The sequence below is a fragment of the Coregonus clupeaformis genome, unplaced genomic scaffold (assembly GCF_020615455.1).
Source record: "Coregonus clupeaformis isolate EN_2021a unplaced genomic scaffold, ASM2061545v1 scaf0061, whole genome shotgun sequence".
Lineage (NCBI taxonomy): Eukaryota > Metazoa > Chordata > Actinopteri > Salmoniformes > Salmonidae > Coregonus > Coregonus clupeaformis.
The window spans coordinates 78,608-86,374 of NW_025533516.1; the positions used below are offsets into that span (position 1 = coordinate 78,608).

Below are 7,767 nucleotides of genomic sequence, written 5' to 3' on the forward strand. Positions count from 1 at the left end.
TCAACTATGTAAAGAAAAAAGTATTTAATAAGATTATTTCATTCATTCAGATCTAGGATGTGTTATTTTAGTGTTCCCTTTATTTTTTTGAGCAGTGTATATTATTTACATCAACAACATAGGAATCACTACAAAACGTATTGTATGACCTCTTATACACAATATTAGGCCCAGCCTTTGGAACGTTGCTTTTCCTAGATATGGCTACTATATTGTGATAACTACATGTAATGGATTTGGATACTGCTTTCAAACAAATCTCTGCAGCATTAGTAAAGATATGATCAATACATGTTGTTGATTTTATTCCAGTACTGTTTGTAACCACCCTGGTAGGTTGACTGATAACCTGAACCAGGTTGCAGGCACTGGTTACAGTTTGAAGCTTTCTCTTGAGTGGGCAGCCTGATGAAAGCCAGTCAATAGTTAAATCACCCAGAAAGTATACCTCTCTATTAAGATCACATACATTATCAATCATTTCACACATGTTATCCAGATACTGACTGTTAGCACTTGGTGGTCTATAGCAGCTTCCCACCAGAATTGGCTTTAGGTGAGACAGATGAACCTGTAGCCATATTACTTCAACAGTATTTAACATGAGATCCTCTCTATTCTTCACAGGAATGTGGTTCTGAATATAAACAGCAACACCTCCACCATTGGCATTTCTATATTTTCTGTAAATGTTATAACCTTGTATTGTTACCACTGTATCATGAAAGGTATTATCTACAGTTGATGTCGGAAGTTTACATACACTTAGGTTGGAGTCATTAAAACTCATTTTTCAACCACTCCACAAATTTCTTTTTAACAAACTATCGTTTTGGCAAGTCGGTTAGGACATCTAGTTTGTGCATGACACAATACATTTGTCCAACAATTGTTTACAGACAGATTATTTCACTTATAATTCACTGTATCACAATTCTAGTGGGTCAGAAGTTTACATACACTAAGTTGACTGTGCCTTTAAACAGCTTGTAAAATTCTGAAAGGCTAATTGACATAATTTGAGTCAATTGGAGGTGTACCTGTGGAGTTTGAAGGCCTACCTTCAAACTTAGTGCCTCTTTGCTTGACATCATGGGAAAATCAAAAGAAATCAGCCAAGACCTCAGAAAAAATGTTGTAGACCTCCACAAGTCTGGTTCATCCTTGGGAGCAATTTCCAAACGCCTGAAGGTATCACGTTCATCTGTACAAACAATAGTAGGCAAGTATAAACACCATGGGACCACGCAGCCGTCATACCGCTCAGGAAGGAGACGCGTTCTGTCTCCTAGAGATGAACGTACTTTGGTGCGAAAAGTGCAAATCAATCCCAGAACAACACCAAAGGACCTTGTGAAGATGCTGGAGGAAACAGGTACAAAAGTATCTAGTAAAACAAGTCCTATATCGACATAACCTGAAAGGCCGCTCAGCAAGGAAGAAGCCACTGCTCCAAAACCGCCATAAAAAAGCCAGAATACGGTTTGCAACTGCACATGGGGACAAAGATCGTACTTTTTGGAGAAATGTCCTCTGGTCTGATGAAACAAAAATAGAACTGTTTGGCCATAATGACCATCGTTATGTTTGGAGGAAAAAGGGGGTGTTTTGCAAGCCAAAGAACACCATCCCAACCTTGAAGCATGGGGGTGGCAGCATCATGGTGTGACGGTGCTTTGCTGCAGGAGGGACTGGTGCACTTCACAAAATAGATGGTATCATGAGGAGGGGATATATTGAAGCAACATATCAAGAAATCAGATGGGTCTTCCAAATGGACAATGACCCCAAGCATACTTCCAAAGTTGTGGCAAAATGGCTTAAGAACAACAAAATAAAGGTATTGGAGTGGCCATCACAAAGCCCTGACCTCAACCCTATAGAACATTTGTGGGCAGAATTGAAAAGCGTGTGCGAGCAAGGAGGCCTACAAACCTGACTCAGATACATCAGTTACAATTATCTCATTCAACACAAATCCCCTTCATCAAATATACTCCCAGCAGAACTGACAAAAAACAGACTGTGATTTCCAGGACACTGCCCCTTTGTTCTGACCTATCTCCCCGAGAGTTGGCATGAGATACTCAACTCCCTTCAGGTCTCTCTTACTCCTCTTTTTTCTCCCGTTCTGCTCTTGGTGAACGGCATACCTTTTAACCTCAATCAGTGTTACTATGCCCCAGCCAAACAGGGTCTTTTTTATTGTTTGAGAAATGTCAGGCCTCATTCCGCTTAAAAAGGCTATTTTTAATTGTTGATGATACGGCCCATCTGCTACCTGTTTGCACTCATGGATTTTATAAAAATCAGCATGTCTATGGTAGTAATCTCTGAGATTGTTACATAGTTGATTAAGTTTATCTCGATACTCTCCGTCTACTGCCCACTGTAAAATAACTCTGTCCCCCCTTCCTGGGGTCCAGTCTCCCTTCACAGCTGCCCAATCCTTTCCTACCACTATCTGTCTCACTGCCCTTTCCAATTCCCCCATGTTTAACTTAAACCTTGCAGTGAGCCCTTCCATATCTCTCCTGAATCCCTCTATTCCTGTTTTCTGGTGTACCACCCCTTCTACGGCTCGGACCACATCTCTCTGGGTCCATGCCCTGTATACATCTAAGGTTGCCGGGGATCCCTCAGCCCCTGCCAATGGATTGGGTAAGGCTATCATTGGGTACCGGCCCCCTCCTACTCCCTCATCTCCTGACTCATACTGACTCCCTCCTGAGCTCAGCTCTGAATCCTCCTTTTCTTCTCTCCCAACTGGACTTTTGTTGTGGGGTTCAAGTCTCCTCAGGGACCTGGGTCTTCCACCCTTTGGTCCATTGACCCCCCCCCCTATTGTACCCTAGTACTCTAGGTACTTTCTTAGCCTTCTCTTTCCGTCTCTCTCTCTCTCTCTCTCTCTCTCTCTCTCTCTCTCTCTCTCTAATTTCTGCAATTCCAATTGGGTTTGCTGCTGTTGTTCCAAAAGTTTCTTAAGAACCTCAACTGTATTTTCTGCCTTTACCTTATCCTCTCCTACTCCCTGTCCTCCCTCAGCTTCCCCTTGGTTCTGGTAAGGGGGTGGAGGCTCCATAGCGGCAGCCTGCTGTGGCACCCTTCCCCTCACCACAACCACTTCATCGTCTGGATTCTCCCTCCAGTCCTGATCTACCAAGGAGGGATATATTCTGGATCTGGACCGCTCTACTGGGGGAGCTGTGGGTTTTGTCTTAGCCTTCTCTTTCTTACTTTCCACTTCTTTCTCTTTAACTTCCTTTTTCTGTCTTTCTCCCTCTTCTCTCTTTCGAGCCTCAGAGAGCCACACCCTGGCCGTATCTAGCCCTTCCACTCTCTCTCTCTCTGCTCTACCTTTACACACCTTGTGCATCTGTTTTTACCATGGATTCGAGTTGGTCTGCGTCCAGACGCCCCTCTAATCCATACCTCTCTTAAAATACTCAATTGTAGTAACCTTCTTTCTCACGCAACCTATTTCAGTCCCTTCCTTGAAACAATTAATTATCGCGACTTTCGATGGATCATTAGGTCTCACACGTATACAACCTTATATGATTATTAGTTAACACTATCGGTAACCCGGATTTTGTAAGGCTCCAGTTTTCACTGAAACGGATAGAGTTACGGCTAATCTACAGTTGTTTATGACTTTTGACTTGTTTATTATATCTATCTCACACGATAATAGTTATTTCCCTCTTTGAAGTTTCACCCCCGTTTTATATTTATCTAGAATACTGGCGCATTGGGTTTTCTCTAGATAAACGTCTAAAAACGCTGAAGTTTACTTCCTTCCTGTGTACTATTGACAATCCCAGATTGAACGCAACACAAGGTTAGTTTATTTTTGGTAATGGCCTCAACTACCTGGAGTCAATTTCAGACCCCCACTCCGTTTTTGATCTTACACCCGGCCTTTTCCCCGTTTTATATTTATCTAGAATACTGGGTTTTCTCTAGATAAACGTCTAAAAACGGGCTACCACGATGTCGATCCCGTTTTGGATTATTGACGGAACCTCACTACAGCAAATTTAAACTATTAATTTTTACTGCAGGTTACAGATTAAATTCCCCCAAAATCCATGAATAAAGATTACTGACCTTATTCTTGCAGGGTGGGATTTTCAATTTTGGTTAGATTTTGTCACCGTTCCTGTCATGAACCAGGTCACCACCGGCCTGAATTAAACCATAAATCTCAAATGTCAGGTCTTTGTCTCACGGATCCTAGATCCGCCCGTGGACGGTTTCGGGGTTCCCTGGGACGACAACAACGGGTCTTGAGATCTGGCTCGAAGGACCAATTGTCACGAGAATTTTGTTATCTCAATGGTTGAAGTCAACTACTTCTTAAATCTTTGAATCATTCCCAGAGGTTGTAAATCTCTAGTTTAAATAATGAATTAAACAAAGACCCCTTTCTGCAATGGTCAGCCTTTATTCATGAGAGCGCTCTGTCCCAAAATGGACGCACAATCTTTTTATACACACACGTCAGAGGAAAAATCCCACCCCGCTTTAGGCGGGCTGTATTTTTCCACTGTACACATCTTGTAAGCTCATACCTGGGTTTAGCTCATGTGGTTATCCTCTGCTATCCTGACCATCAGGTCACACACAAACATGTTCTTATCATAGCCTACTCCTTGCTCGGGCAGGCTGCATTTTCTCTCTATTCCCATACATAGTAACCGCTGTTCTCAAAATATTCTGCAAGCCTCTCACTCCCCTTCCCTGTGTGGGGACATCTGTTTTTGAAACTGGTCTCCTGTTATTGGTTTCAACGTTTTGCACTTCTGCTTGCCTAATTACAAGACACAAATACTCTGTTGCTGGGCAAATATGCATCTTATATAAGCACATTTGATTAACTCTCTAAGCTCTAGTCTACTAATAGTCATACATTATTAGTTTAACTGAGGGTGTGACATTTTAGTCATATCTTACTCACACATTTCTTTATCAATATCCCTTTGAGCATGGTGAAGTTATTAATTACACTCTGGATGGTGTGTCAATACACCCAGTCACTACAAAGATACAGGCGTCCTTCGTAACTTATTAGCCGGAGAGGAAGGAAACCTCTCAGGGATTTCACCATGAGGCCAATGGTGACTTTAAAACAGTTACAGAGTTTAAAGGCTGTGATAAGAGAAAACTGAGGATAGATCAACAACATTGTAGTTACTCCACAATACTAACCTAATTGAAAGAGTGAAAAGAATGAAGCATGTACAGAATAAATATATTCCAAAACATGCATCTTGTTTGCAATAAGGTGTTGTTTGTAACTTATTATGTACATACTGTTTCTGCCACAGTCTCTTATGACCAAAAATAGCTTCTGGATGTCAGAACAGCGATTACTCACCTCGAACTGGACGAAGATTTTTTCTTTAACGAGTTGGACGCAAAGGATTTACAGCTGCTCCCGGACCAGGCCCAAATCCCCGTCATTTACATGAAGAGTAGACGCCGATACAGGAGACGCAGATCCGGGTGCCTGATTAGCTAATAATTTGTCTTTAATATAGACTCCTCAGCCAATAACAGTTCAAGGTCCTTGTATATCCTTGTAATGAGTGATTTTCAAGGTGGTAACATCAATGACATAAAACTTAGGGACACATATTATATTTGTAAGAACATAGGTATTTTATTAGCCATATTATTGTTTTTATTGATCTATACAATATATTCAATTATTTTGTTTATTTTATAGCATTGAAAATAATAGATAGATACTGTATCTCTAAATCCGAAAAACATGTCACTACCACTCTACTCATCACTACTGGGACAAGCCATAAACAATGCATTAATATTATGTTATGCAGTAGAAAATACTTGCATTATGTTTATAATTGATAAACAGTTCAATATAAACAAAAACATGTATGATCTGTAACTATTTGTCATTATGGTGTTTTTCATGATTGCAAGGGCGAGGGACACAAATATCACTGCACTTCAAGAACGACCCACATGGAGTAATGACTAATGCTGCGTTCATAACAAGTGGGAAACTCTGAAAATACTACTTGTTAAGTTTTGTTTTGAACTCGTTGAGCAGTGCTTTTCTCGTTGAGAACACCGATTGGCGAATGGCAACCATAAACTGTGTCAACCATAAACTGAAAGTACAGCTATCAAGTACAGACATTATAGTTTTCAGAAAACATATTAATAGAGAATGTTTTATGAATAATGTTTTGTTATTGCATTTAACTTCCGAAAATGCTGTTATCAAGATAATTTCCTTAGTATGTGACTTCAGAGTTCAGCATGTGAAAGAAGTCGGAGCTTAGAGATGATAGACGAGTTTCCCAGTTGGAGGGACGTTCAAGTGGATTTTTCCCTTTCGTATGCTGCTATTTACGAATTTTACGAGATGTTATGAACGCAGAGTTTACACAAAAGTGTTGTTTGCTCTTGTGAAAACGCATGGGCTTTCTGGATTCCCAAGAAATTCTAGTTTGAAAATTCAAACATACATTGTATGGAAAATACATGTTGTGTGTTTCTGAATAATGCGCGATGTTGCATTGTACATAATTCTTCGATTTCAGAAGGGAATTTGATTTCATGTGGGTGCCTGAAGATGCCAAACATGGATATTCGTCTCCTTCCCTGCCTAAGCAAATTGTGTCAAACTCTGGCATGATTACTGAGAAAAATTAGATAAGTGATGCTTTTAATCAGCATTTTATCTCTGCAGGCTTTTTATTTGAAATAAATTGTATTTTAATTGACTGATCAGTCAGTCGACTGCTCTTCCCTCTTCCCAGCCTCCAGCTGGCTCGATGGAAGATCAGTCAACTTGTAGTGAATCTTTGTTTTCATTTAAACAATGTATTACTTGTGCTAGATGCCTTCCTTAAGATGTATGTTTGCTACAGCTTGCTGCTCCCCTGATAGCAGGAACTTTAACACATATTTTTAACCTGACGGTGTCTCGAAGGCGGGCCATATACTCCCCCTTCATAAAGGTGGTAACCCCATTTCTAAATTGTCTTGCCTAGCTAAAATCATAGAATCCTTGGTAAATACTCTTTAGATCCTTTTTAACTAAAACATTTATTCCAAATGATCATCAGTCGGGTTTTAGACCTGGTCATAGCACCATCTCTGCTGCTTCTATGGTTTTAAATGTTATTAATTGAATGGATAGGAAGAAACACTATGCAGCCCTTTTTATTGTGCGGCCCTTAGACAGGCTTTCGACACTGTGGATCGCTCATTACTGTCACATCTCCTCCCGTTGCTCCCCTCCAGTGCTCTGATTCGCCAGTCTACTGAGCCACCGGTCTGAGCGCACCACCTCGGCAACACCGGAGTGGAAACCCAACGAACCCTAATCACCTCCAGCGCAACTGCACCTCATCATCTCATCACCACCCCTATTTAGCCCTGGACTGTTCAGTGTCATGTTGTGTGTGATTGTTAGTGTCATGTTTCTTTGTTGTTCTCTTGCTCAATGTTTCCCTGCTTATAAATATCTAGGCATCTGGATTGATCATGATGAGTTTTTAAAGAAGTTAAGAATTAAAATGGGCTTATTTTATAGGAATAGGTCATACCTTTTGTTAAATAGCAGAAAACAAATAATTGAGTCGACATTCATTCCGGTCTTAGACTATGGCGATATCGTCTATATGAATGCATCTGCCACTGTATTGAAGCCACTGGACGCAGTTTATCATATTGAATTATGATTTATTACAGGCAATAGTTTCAGCACACATTACTGCACTGTAT

The 7,767-nt window shown here is 40.7% G+C and overlaps 1 protein-coding gene across 2 annotated transcripts in view; it reads left to right on the forward strand.

Moving 5' to 3' along the window:
- Positions 1 to 7,322, forward strand: part of commd6 (COMM domain containing 6) — a 34,481-nt gene extending 27,159 nt beyond the window's left edge. Inside the window, exon 8 of one of the 2 annotated variants that reach the window (XR_005996357.2) lies at positions 7,285 to 7,322. The gene's annotated coding sequence lies outside the window, so the exon portion shown is untranslated. Of the gene's footprint in view, positions 1 to 627; positions 802 to 7,284 lie in introns of those variants that run through there. The other variant, XR_005996356.2, reaches the window with a different exon arrangement.
- The last annotated feature ends 445 nt before the right edge of the window (positions 7,323 to 7,767 follow it).